Here is a 13,956-nt window from a genome sequence, read left to right as displayed (position 1 = left end):
CGTGGATCATCATTTACCGTAGTAGTCAAGTTTCTCCAACGTGAATTTCAAAACGAGTCATATTCATTACGCCCCAAGGACGAGGAGCGCTCATTTATTTATCGAGTTTAAAACCTACGAATTACTTGCTTAGCACAGCACACGGTACATATAAACTTATATGAATAAAATATATTGAACCGATATATACGATTGCGAGCGAGCGAGCGAGCGTAATAATCATGCGCACGCGTGCGTTCATAAAATATGCGTTTCGGCGACAGTTGCGTTTAATGCTGCTACCGCTTAATTATTCATTAATGCGCGTTAGCGCATTGATGGTACAATCCGCCAATAAATAATTTTTTTTTATTAGTCCTGAACGCGTGCATATATCTATAAGGGTTAAAAATTTCGCCACTGATATATTCGATATTGCGTATATTATGCTACGATGGAAAAATTTAATAATGCATTGCGTATAATCGATATACAAGAGGAAAAAAATGTCATTTTCAATTTTATCTAAATTTTGACCATTGTAAAAATTCAGCCATCAATCTTAATCGCCCAAATATTTAATATTGCATAATTTAAAAAAATACTTTCACATTTGATCTAATAATAATATAATTATATATTAATAATAACATAATTATATTAATTAATAATCTAATATATAATTAATATAATTAAGAACCTAATAATAATGTAATATAAAAGTAATATAAAATTAATTATTATTAATATCCTAATAAAAGTAATTGAAATAAATTATTATTAATATCCTAATAATAATATAAATAAATAATAATATAAAATAAAAAATAATATAAATAAATAAATAATAATATAAAATAAAATTTGGTATAAATAGCAGTGACAGAACGTTTTATGACAGCCGCTGTTCGTGTGCGAAAAACCACGCCCGTATTGTCATACTTAATAATATCGCGCAGTTTCGATGCTGCTCGATCATTCGTTAATAATAGATAGAACGGCGAGATGGGCGAGGCCGCGCGCGCACACGCGTGTGCGTACGCAATTTGTAGTATATAACTCCGTGATACACTAATTATACATATATCGCGGAGCGCAATAAAATTTAATCAGTCGTATATACAGCGAGCGTATACGGAGAATCCAATAAATTCGTCGCGATCGGATAATCCGTCTGACATAGTCGCGAGATTCGTTCCCCCGTAATGCATTCTCCTCCCTCACCCCCGCTCGTTGCATCACTACGGTAATCCTTCGAGCAGCAGCCTCTTTTTCGTGTTATCGTTCTGCGCACGTCCGCGTTTCGTCATAATTTATAGTATCACGCGCGATAAAGTGACGCGTTAGCTGATATTACGTTTCTCAAACAATCGCGAGAATAAATAATATGGCGGCCAGAAAGAATAACTGATTCACACCGTGTCTAATTGTATCGTTAATTGCAGAGTGCAAAAAGAAAGAGAGAGAGAGAGAGAGAAAGCATTTTGTGAATAGAAACTTAAAGATTAATATCAGTAATTATAATATCTTAGAAAATAAAAATTTAAGCACATATACACAATCACGGCAAATTCATTTAATTAAACCTGTAAATGAATGTCTATAGAAGAATGGCGCGAAAATATGTAGAAATATTACAATGTGTCGGGCTTGCTCGTTTACTTATCTGTCAGTGGATAATAGCCTGAAGAAATTGTTCGTATGAAGATGTATGTAAATGCAAGGAGCTAAGTCATAAGATTTACGATCCGCCAGTCCAGTAAAATACATCTTTGCTGCGTGCAATTTAATGAACGGGAGAGGAGGCAGAGAGGTCGAATGCCTCGATTACATCTAATTTTGCAAAATAGATCACCGTATCGTTATACGTTATAATTTGTTCATAATTGTGCGATGAAAGATAAACGCGATGCTCTTGAAATATTAAACAAATGTTATCGTCATTCGCACAGTCGACTGCGATACGCGTAATCGAACCTGTAATTGCCATATTGAATACAAATTCTCCTGATATTTTTATTCACACGGAAAAAAAGCACATTAGATTGTAATATCGAATATTCGGATTGGCACATATTTCCACGGCTCTTGTTTAATTTTATTTTAATCCCGTTTATGCGCCGCGAGTGATTTATTCTGGCACGTCTCTCTTTCTCTCTCTCTCTCTCTCTCTCTCTCTCTCTCTCTCTCTCTCTCTCTCTCGTTTATCGTTCTTATCGTGCCAGTCGGATTTTAACTCGCTCGAAAAAGAGAAAGAGCTCTCTGTGCATTATTAAATCGTATAGTACGTCGAGTTGTTTCGTCGGTGCGTATATAACATTTGCAAGCCTAAATGCATTTGTAAGATTGCGCAATTATATCTTTAGAAACTGTGACTCGTTCCATCGACGACGAGTAAGATGTCAGTATAAATAATGTCGAAGCGTGACAGAAAACGCTGATAGCGATAATAAATTTTGCTTTAGACGCAGCGAGGCATTTATGATTAAAAAAAATAACATGTTAGATACTTTACATAATTTATATATAATATTTATATATTATCCATTTCCTTTTTACATAGCCACAAAGTGTTATGTAATTTTTTCCCAATATTTTTCGAAATCGTGATAGATCTAATTATTTTACATTGTTTTAAATTTTAGTCTGATTAATTTTTTTTTTTTTTAGTAGAAGATACTTAGATCGATAAATGTGCAAACACGAGCGACAAATATCAATATTGTACTTTCGTGAGATTGCATTTGCACGTGAAACAAATGTATCAAACGTGCGATATACGGCCGATATAAAGCATTGCATCACTGTGCATACAGTCAAACACAATTGAATGCATGTCTCTACTTATGAAGCGTCGATTTGACGCACAATCAGACCTCACCCACACTTTCGTGGTGAAGTGTCATCTCTCGTTATTCCTTTTTCAGGTCAACACCATAATTTCAGAGATACTGTTGGAGTTTTGTATAGTAACAAATAAGCTATGATATGCTAGTGTTTCATGAAAGAAGAAACCTCTACAACGCGATAAATTAATCGATGCATGTAATAAGGTATACAAAATTCAGGGATAATTTCTATTTTTTTTTTGTGAGCAAACAATATTTCTATATATCCAATTTAAAAATGACACATCTCTCTAAATCTGTCTCGCTTAACTATTTATCAAGCGAGTAATTATAAATTGATCGATGCGCGCATAATAATAATAAGGTATAATAAAAATTCATAATTTCTATTAGTTTCTTTTCGTGAGCAAACAATATATCTCTACATATCCAATTTAAAAGTGACACGTCTATCTAAAGTTGTCTCGCCCGAATCATTTATCAATCGAGTAATTATAACTCGTGATACTCGTGGATTACATTGTTATCTCTATTATTGTGTCTCGTTACAAGTGGGATCGGCGTAAACAAAATATAAGCAAAATCGCGTTGTTTGAGAAATTCGCGACGGCACAATTATTTTCACGCGGGGCCCATCCATCAGGCCGATGACATTTAGAAAAATGAAGAGCCGCCTTCAATGTGCGACTTGGTTAACTTTGCGTGACGTTCAGTTCGTTTTACACGCGATTACCGCGTGCGGAAACGATGACTCGGCGCCGATCGATATCGAGACAACGTTCAGAAACGAAATTAAACGCCGGAAGACAAGTATTCGGAAGAAGTTACGAAAACAAAGCGGGGGGAAAAATACATGATGAAAGAGAGAAACACGGCCGTCTTGAGAGAGAATTGCCGCTGTACGATCGGATGCAAATCCGCGCCGATCGTAAAAACAGATGCAAATTCGCGACATAGCTGGAGGATGATTATAAAAAAAAAGAGAGAGAAAAGATCGGAGCAAACGCAACAAAGGAGAAGGGTAATGAACCGCGAGCAAAGAAAAATCCGATAAACCTCGAGTTTCTCTATCCTTATCACTCTCCTTTCTCCTGTTCCCTATTCTAAACCCCGTGCAACTCTTTGCATGGTGTACTCACTCTATATATATCTCTCTCTTTCTCTCTCTCGCTAATAGCCAACTGCCTGTTATCGTTTTGCATCTCTCGCAATCTCCTTCTTCGTAGCCGGCTTTCTCGCGTCTTTTAGTCCCTTCGCTTTCATCTCGTCCCCTTTCACGCCACTTTTCCCTGAGACATTTTTTTTTAGGACTTTTACGCTTTGCCGCTTAATTTCACACTATAAATTAGTAAAATTTTCTCCCCTCCATACAAACGATATAAAGTGATATAATAGATGATGGAAATAAGCGTGATTTATGAATATAACTGCGTAGTAAAGAATTGATGAAATAAAATTCGCAGTAAACGATTCAGGCGAGAGAAATATGAACAAAGAATTATTTTTTTCTAAATTTTTTTATCATTATATAATATTAATTTCAATTATATTTATTCTGTCAACAAATATTATATTGTATATGTAAATACATCTCACTATTATTATTTTATTAATTCACTCTTTAAAAATTTATTTAAATTTATCAATATAAAATTCGAATTATATTCAAATTTATATTCAATTATACTATTTTAATTATAATTAAAAGTCTCTACTAATTTTTTTTACATTTTTCGACAATATCAATTCGATAACGTTAACTTTTATTATTTCCCGTGTGTCAATAATTAAAGACAGCATTGCGCAAATTAAAATTCAACACAATCATTATTAATTTGTTACATTTTTGTATAGAATATAAATAATAATATATTTCCCTAAATAAAATTATATAATAATATAAAAAAATATATTTTCCTAAATCTATATAGTTATTTCATCATATCTTGAAAGCTATTTGTATTAATTAAATGTTATTAATAATAACAATATATATAAAAATCTAATTAAGAATAACGAGCGCAAACAAACGATAAAAATAAACACAGTAAAGTATTCAGGAGTAAAATCATAACGAAAGAGAAAAAGATTGTAACAATACCAATTCAACGTTGCTTCGTAAAAAAATATTTAAAAAATAAAAAAAAACACGATGCAATATACGCGATACGCGTCCCATTTTTTGTTTCTTGTTTGTGTAAAAAAAAAACAATAGTGAAAGAGAAACGTAACATCGACAATCGATGATTGAGGAATATTCACGACATGTGACGCGCGTTATTCGTAGAATATAACCGATACGCATCGAAAAATAGCGATCGCGAAGTCCGTTTGCCATATTTTGAGATATTTGCCGTACATATATATAAGCGCCGTTGCGCAATTTTCGCTGATTTTAATCCATTCGCAGACGTAATGCACTTGCATAATTAGCGCGTTTTAAAACGCCGCAAAGAGCCGGATATTGTATTCACAGTCGCTTTTACACCTAGCGTTTTTAATGGTATCGTATATACGAACATGCGTTATTACGTTATGCTGATAACGCGACGAATACAGACGCCTGAGTGCACGCGTGTGTATATACGTGTCGAACATTCCTAATCGCGTGTAAGCAGAAACGCGATAAATCATTGTCACTTTCATAAAAGATGATACTCTCTAGCGATAGGAAGATATTTTTGCAATACGTTATTCATCGAAATTTTTCCCGACTTACGATAGATTTTATTTTATTATATTTATTATATTTATATTTTCTAACACAGAGTGTGTATTAAATTAATAACACTTTTTTTTTCGCACACACCGGTGTGGAAATATAATCAATTTAATATAATAAATATAAATATAATAAATATAATATATTTAAATTTGCGGTAATATAAATAGAGCATAAAGTATGATAAATGAATAGGTATATAATATAAATGAAGCATATATAAAATAAATCAACTCATTCTCCCAAAATTGTTTTTTTAACGAAACTAAAGATACTTGAATAATACGATTTATATAAAAATATCTAAATGTGTATATATTTAGGACGATTATTGATTTATGCAAAATGCACCATTTTGAGAGATTATCCTACACATCATATTCTCATGTTTTAAATTTTAATTTCATGATTTAAAAATGTATTTCTCTTATTATATATATTTTATATTATATAAAATATTTTATCCCTACTACCGATTTATCATTTTGCTAGCTTTACCAGAAAAAAAATTTTAAACTCCGTGGGAATGTAATAGAAAAGAATTTCTCGTTTGTAAAAATATCATTAATTCTATGAATTGTCTGTTACAAATGATAAACTATCTGGCATTTGGTTTTTATACGGTACGATTGTAAAGGTACGAGAAGAATTGCGGTGATATTCGCTTATGAATATTTATGACAAAATACGAAGAAGAACGAAATAAGATCTCTCTCTCTCTCTCGTAGTTATATATTAGCAATGTGCAGTCCGCTTTCGTTTCGCTTGCTTTGCATTCGCGAGCTCGTTCATTCGCTTGTTGGAATACTTAACACCTTCTGATACGCGATAGGTAAGGAACAGGTTTTTGCCGCTTATTTTTAGATCGGTAGGGGAGGAACCTCGCAGCATAATGTATCGATGTCGCGATATCTACGTGTCTAATTAGCAAAATTGCACAATTTTTAGGCATATCTTTTTTACACAAAATATATTATCGCTCGTTTTTGCAATAGAAGTTGCGAGAATAATCGTAATTTCACAATTATTCACTCGATCGTTTCGACGTGAAGCAATCGTGACAAACAAGCTGACGTTTATTGCTATTAGAGAGATTTATTTGATTCAGTCGAGATGTGAGAAACACGCACGATCGATAATAATTATGAGTACTGTCCGAACGATGACGTAACGCAGCGGGAAAATTAGTTACTTCCGAAAATTCGCTCGTGAAACTGCGTTTGCAAAAGCTCGCCATACATGGTGAGCCATTTTTATTTTTAATGTCCCATCGTAAATATCTTTTTTATGCCTTTTACAAAAAAAAAAAAAATATTTTTTCGCACAAAAGTTGTTTGACTAAGCAGATCTACAACTTTTGTTTAAAACAAAAATCGAAAGTGGCGCGATTTGTAAACAAATTGATCTCTCTATCTTGTGTCCTCCTTAAAGTCAATTTTTGTGCGAAACATTTTTTTTGTAAAAGGCGTAGAAAAAAGATATTGAAAATAAAACGTTAAAATGATCCACCCTGTATAATCAACGTCAAATCGTGACTTGTTTCAGATTCGCTGTGCAAAAAAGCGTAGATAGATGAGTATATATAATACACACACGATGCACGCCATGCGGTAATGAAACAATAAATATGACGTAAGAGTTTCCCCCTCTCCGTCGTATTAAATAACGATTTGTTTATTACGGCAAACACATTCGAAACGCTCGTATATGTAAAATGTAAATTACGATACTTTGTGAATAGAGCATACATATATCGACGCGCTCGCCGTGCGTGAATGCATGCAGAGAAATAAAAGCAGACAAGTGCACATACACACGAACGGCTGCACATACGTGCACTTGCAAGTGCAATCACGTATGGAGGAGTCAAAGAATTATTTTCCGACTACGCCGGTGAACGGATAAAGGGAACGACGTGTCCTCCCTTTGCGCGTCGTTCGTTTCCGCGTTTCGAGCTTCTAACACATTGTCGGCCCTCCGTTATTTTTTTCCCGCTACTTGTTCTTTTCTTCGTAAATAAATACAATATTTTATGGAAATAAAAGAGAGAGAAAAACTCTGTTACCTTGAACCGCCGCGCGTGAATTCATCGCGCGGTATCCTTCACGAAGACGTTCACGGAAGAATTATAATCAAGGCTGAACATATATACTTGAGTAATAACGTATATATGACAGCCGCGCGATAACGAAACATTAATATTCTCTTTAAAAATAGAAAAAAAAAAAAAAAAAAAAAAGAACGGATACGAATATACTATTTCTGCCTCGTCTCTCATTATATGTATATATATTTTATCTTATTTTCTTGTAATAATGTCACGTTGTCGCCACGCAATTTATTTTCGAAATTGAATGAGATATTGTTTTTGAATGCGGTTTATATGCAACATGCAATCAACGGGTGGGTACGGTGTTCCCAGGTTGATAATACTGCCAGTCTGTGAATAAACTTGCTCGATACAGCGAATATTCCGCGGAAACAGCGTCACGTAGATGGAATAATTAATTTGTATTTAGGGAAATATTATTACTGCGCGCGCGCGCGCGTGTATTTTGTAAATTGTAGTTAATACGAAATTAGTGCGTGTTAAATCGTTGCACGTATGCTCCAAAAAGTACGACGATCAATTGATAATAACTTTGATGGATGTAATTAAAATACCGGCGTATATATATATCGACATCGACATCGACGTGACTAATCGAGAATGATGCAATCGCTTGCATTTAATCTTTACTTCGACCTCGCGCTGCGATTGTGCTCGACATTTCAATGATTAATAAATTAATTATTATATGAAAATGAATTCGATATACCTGCATTATATATTGTTATATTATTCTATTTGACAATATTATTATTATTATTGTTCTTTAGTATTCTCGATGAAATATATTATTCTGACAAAATATAAATGTGGCACGATAATTAATGTTAAAAGAAAAAATATACGTGGAAATTTCAATTTTATGGGTATCATCCTCGTAATATGGTAGACTTTCAGAATTAAACGTATATCGGTAAAATAGAATTTTTGACCTGTGTGAATATTCAGATGGCAGTAATAAAATATTGAAGTGACCTAATTGTGTAAAATCGGAGGAATTGCGGATATGTGAAATGTACGCGCGTGCGTCTCGACATCTCGTCGAAAAACATTTCGTCGATTTACCTCTCTCGATTGTGCTTTTGCATACATGTGCGCTCGATATATTTTTCTCAAAGTAAGTAAATTCTCTCTTGCGAGATGCGTCATACCTGAAACAGAAAAAAAATACCAAGACCTTTAGTGTCGTCAATATATCATGTATTATTCAACACAAATATACAGTTTGATTTTTCAGCGTCAAACGATATAACATCAAACATCTTTAATCGTGATTTATTCGATTTAAGAGTAACTTGATAAAAGAACTGTAAAAATAATGTTTTTACAGCGAGTATTTCTGCAATTTCTCTGTAAATGTACTCAGCTTCTAACTAGAGAGATGTAATATATGTCGCCGAATGTTGATCTATTTCGCCTTTAACGGAAGATAATTGACTTTCAGATTATTACGTGCAAATTTAGTGTCCTCTCGTGCAACATGAAATTCAGATTTAGAACAAGCCCCGCGTGCGCGCGCGCTTGCTATCGTATTATATCTCATCCGTTATTGACCGTTCCTGTTTTCACGATAAATACTCGTTGCTGAATACGATAAAATAACGAAGATTATAATTTTCAAATTAGATGATAAGCCAAACACGCGCGTGACACAGAATTATTTTTCATTACTCAAATTACTGCGCGCTTCGCGGTTTTACATTTTGTCACGTGTAATAAATTTGCGGAATCGACATATAAACTCGCGTTGTATAGATGAGATTAAATATCTTACAAATAGATTCGAATTTGTTTGCATGATTTTAAAAATTATGAATTTGAATTCTATAATTTTACTTCGAAAAAAAGAAACAATACATCCAAGTAGACTCGAACTTGGACGAGACTAATTTCGAAAATTTTTATATATTTATATATATTATAAAAATATATTATTTATATATTATTTTTATATATAATAGAACAACACAAGTGCGCCATTCTTCGATTTTATATTAAAACGAATGATATTTTAAAAAATAATATAAAGTTTGTTTAAATTCGATTAATATTTTTTTACAGAAATCAGCTGATTAAAGCGTTAATTTGCTAATTAAATTTTAAAATAATAATATGGTAAAAAATTAAAATAGTTATATGTTGTAAATAATATGTTATAATACCTCATTTTCAATTAATATTTTTTGACAGAAATCAGCTGATAACTGTCAAAAGTATTAATCGTGTTTAAAGTATTATAACATATTATTTAAAATATTATTTTAATTTTTATAACATATTATTATTTTAAAAATTAATTAGCAAATTAACTCTTTAATCAGCTGATTTCTATCAAAAAATATTAATAATTTGCTAATTAAATGTTCTAGCTTACATATTTATATTTATATTGTGTATGTTATAATTTGCTAATTAAATTTTAAAATAGTAATATGGTAAAAGTTATAAAATAGTAATATGTTGTAAATAATATGTTATAATACCTTATTCTCGATTAATATTTTTTCTTTCTAAAGCTATATCTTTTCGAACGAATCTCCTTCGAGTTTTAATTAATTATTAATATTATATATAAGTCATGTATGTATATAGTATCGCGCGCGCTACTAGAATGAAGTTGCCGATGTTTGTAGCCTCGGCCATTACCGAAACGCCGCGAGTATCGGGCAGTTGGAGCTGCGTCCCGCTGTGATTAATTAGTAAGCATAATCGTTAGAAACGATTTCTAACCTTTGTATTGTAATATTTATCAATCGCATATCATAATTTCAACGTTAATATGTAGGCGTAATTGTTCGAAACGCATATTTCGCGAAAAATTGGATGCAAAATCTCTTGCCAACATAACCCAACTTAATCTGTTTTCGCGCGCGCGGATGTGTTGCGATCCGTGGATATATCTATCGTTAATTCTAGCTTATATATTTATATTGTGTATGTTGTAATGCGAAATAATAAGATTATTCTAATATATGTATGTATTTTATTTGTTACAGGTAGCATTGCGAGACACGCGTCGTGTCGGGAGTGCCGTATAAAGTGTCGCGCGTCGGAAGTGCCGTGTAAAGTGTCGGGCAATTATAATTATTCGTATTTTCGCGAGTGTCGTGAGTGCTACCATGGACCAAGAGAGGAGGAGGAGGCCCGGGGAGGCATCGGGCGACATCGGCGCAACTATGAAGTATGCAAAATAAAACATTTTTTCTAAACTGCATTGTTTATTAAATATTCGACACACACACATATGTATACAGTACATAATATGAATATTTTGTTTTCAGATCAATGTGCTGTGTACTACAATTCCGCTATTGCAAGTATCGGTGAGTGAGAAATTGTTTATTTTATAATATTTCTATAACGGTAATGGGGATATATGTTGAAAATATTAAAATAGTAACATATGTTTTAAATAATATGTTATAATATCTTATCTGCGATTAATATTTTTTGATAAAAATCAGCTCTGATAATTGTCAAAAATATTAATCGAATTTAAAATATTATAACATCCCTTTCTAAAAAAGGCACGTTAAGTCAATTCTTGCAAGTATTGTTGCATCTTTTCCGATGATTAACTGTTTCGATTCGCATTGTGCGTTATATTCGTAGCATCGAGAGGCTGTCATCGCGAGGGTTAGTAGTTTAACAGTTTGTTCAAAATAAAATTAAATAAAATAATATGTTTTAAATAATATAAACTCGATAAATATTTTTGATAGTTATCAGTTGATTTCTGTCAAAAAATATTAATAAAGCGTTAATTTGCTAATTAAATTTTAAAATAATAATATGATAAAAAACTAAAATAGTAATATGTTGTAAATATATTGTTATAATGTCTTATCCGCGATTAATATTTTTTGATAGATATCAGCTGATAACTGTCAAAAATATTAATCGAGTTTAAAGTTTTATAAAATATTATTTAAAATATATTATATTATTTTATTTAATTTTATTTTGAACAAACTGTCAAACTGCTAACCCTGGCAATGACAGCCTCTCGATGCTACGAATATAACGCGAATCGAGACAGTCAATCAGCATCGCGGAGAAGAGGCAACAATACTTGTCAGAATCGACTTAACATGCCTTTTTAAAGAAAGAATTTCGAAAAACAAAAGCACAGTGTTTCCAAGTATATTCCAACCTGGATCAAGTATGCTTGAATCTTTTATGAGTATTTCGAAACTTTATGTTGTTATACGAATAAATGTGTTTATATAAAGCAAAAACTATTTTAATATAATTAGAAATTTTTACAAATAATAAAAAGTATAACTAAATATTATATAATATATTATATAAATATATTTAAATAAATAAAAATATATAAAATATATTTTATAAAAATAAATATACTATATATAATATATTATTATATTTTATATTATATAATATTTAATATTATACATAATATCTAATATATACATAATATCTAATAATAAATTTGTCGCGCGTAATAAATCTTCGAAATCGACATGTAACTGGCGTTGTAATTCATAATGCGACTCAAAAGCCATTAGAGGTAACTTTCCAGCCGCAGTGCTGCTATATACCATTCCGCTTGTAATATTCTCAAGATCTGTGAGTATAATAAACGTAGATCTCATTTTTAGCCGCTTTCCGTTCTAAACTCGTCCGATTTCATATCCCCCGACTGTGTGTGAAAACGTGTGCGGTCCACAAATTCCATTCGCAATGCGGATCTGCAGATATTTAATGATCGGCAAAGAATGCATGGCCTAATTGCTTGGCAAACCTTCTCCGGAATCGGGGGAAAACGAATGTACCTGCAACATTCGCGTAATGCTTCTCGAATACGAAGGAAAATTCTCGTGCTATTCATTTCGACTTCCTGCTTGCACCTTGTCCCCTTTAGTTCGTTTCTCATCTTCTCTCTCTGCCTCTCTTATCCTCTCCTCCTTCTTCCCTTTCTCACATTTTGTACTACACCAGCAATCCCGCTCGTCTTATCCTCTCTCTCTGTCCTCTCTTTCCCTTCCTCGACTTCATTACGAAACGTCGGGGGCAAGCTTGTTTGCAGCGTGATTTGCGCCTTTTGTCGTGGTATATGAATATAACGTCCTTCGGGCATTCTATATCATTTAAGTATTCGCGAAAGATTACGCATGAGTCATTTATGAGCGAAAAAAATCGAATGACTCTCCGAATAAATAAAAACGCAAATATTTGCGGAAATTTAATTATAGCACAAAGTACAAATAGATGAGATCGTTTTATTACTCGTGACGCCCTCGCGATAAGAATGTTCCGAGAATATCGATTCTGACCGTATTCGCCGAGGCACAAACTCGTTAAAAAGTCAAGATTTATTACCAAAAGCCTTATTCAGAAATAATTCTCAATTTTATCCGCAGTTTCGTATTTTTTATACCCTGAAAGTAATCTTGAAAACCATGGCATTGCCTTTTAATATCGCTACCTGTTTTTATCCGCAACGCAAAACTTATTCATTTAAAAGTAGCCTGCGTGTATAAAACATAATATCGCTAAATTTAAATAGAATCCTTATCTTACCTAATATATATCTCGTCGTATACAAACATTCTAAAGTATATTAAAATATTTTCATTAGAGAAATTAAAATAATAATTTATTTACATATTAATATATATTATTTTATATTTAATTTTTAACAACACATTTTTCTACCATTTTCCTATCTTATATTATATTGCAATGATACATGATATTGCAGTTTCACATTGTTGTCCCACATAGTTTTATCATTTAAAAATAACGTGCGCATATAAAGCATAATATCACTGAATTTAAATGAAATCCTTATCTCATCGTGCAAAATTCCAAAGTATAATAAATAATATTTTTCTTGGATATTAAAATATCTTCATTAAAGAAATTAAATTATAATAATTGATTACACATAAATTAATATATTATTTCATGTTTAATTATGAATAACTCATTTTTCCACTCTCTTGTTATATTATATTGCAATGATATTCGATATTGCAGTATCCGTTTTACATTGCTGTCCTACATTGTTATTGTCCAACGTTCCTGAAGTGGAACGACAAGCACTGATCGCGCGCTCAAAGTTATGAAAACTCTTTCAAAGACCCTTTTCGAATCTATAAAGGGAAAACTCTCTGAGACGAAGTTGGGAAAACGCGGAAGTATTCTACGCGCGACTCTCTATTGATCCACAGAGGTCTCCGTGACGACAAATACAAGCGGAAAAGCTGACTGTGCGCCTAATTAAGTTAATACGTCCGATTAATATGTCAGTGAGATTGCGAGCACGCTGC

General features: G+C 32.4%; 1 protein-coding gene and 2 long non-coding RNA genes across 4 annotated transcripts in view; 2 read left to right on the top strand and 1 right to left on the bottom strand.

Moving 5' to 3' along the window:
• Nucleotides 1-10,783, top strand: part of LOC145942252 (uncharacterized) — a 96,002-nt gene extending 85,219 nt beyond the window's left edge. Inside the window, exon 7 of the long non-coding RNA XR_014426341.1 lies at nucleotides 10,657-10,783. This is a non-coding gene — a long non-coding RNA (uncharacterized LOC145942252). The remainder of the gene's footprint in view (nucleotides 1-10,656) is intronic.
• LOC145942219 (uncharacterized) overlaps nucleotides 1-13,956 on the bottom strand; it is a 150,927-nt gene that overhangs the window by 77,939 nt on the left and 59,032 nt on the right. The gene's annotated exons all lie outside the window — the stretch shown is intronic.
• The window catches only part of LOC145942258 (uncharacterized), a 128,890-nt gene continuing 125,753 nt past the window's right edge, over nucleotides 10,820-13,956 (top strand). Inside the window, exons 1-2 of the long non-coding RNA XR_014426342.1 lie at nucleotides 10,820-10,841; nucleotides 10,942-10,983. This is a non-coding gene — a long non-coding RNA (uncharacterized LOC145942258). The remainder of the gene's footprint in view (nucleotides 10,842-10,941; nucleotides 10,984-13,956) is intronic.

This window comes from Prenolepis imparis, unplaced genomic scaffold, assembly GCF_030444845.1.
Source record: "Prenolepis imparis isolate NDT839.2.m4 unplaced genomic scaffold, iyPreImpa1.0 SCAF_1, whole genome shotgun sequence".
NCBI lineage: Eukaryota > Metazoa > Arthropoda > Insecta > Hymenoptera > Formicidae > Prenolepis > Prenolepis imparis.
The sequence above is the reverse complement of the archived record's forward strand: the minus strand, read 5'-3'. Positions and strand labels throughout refer to the sequence as shown.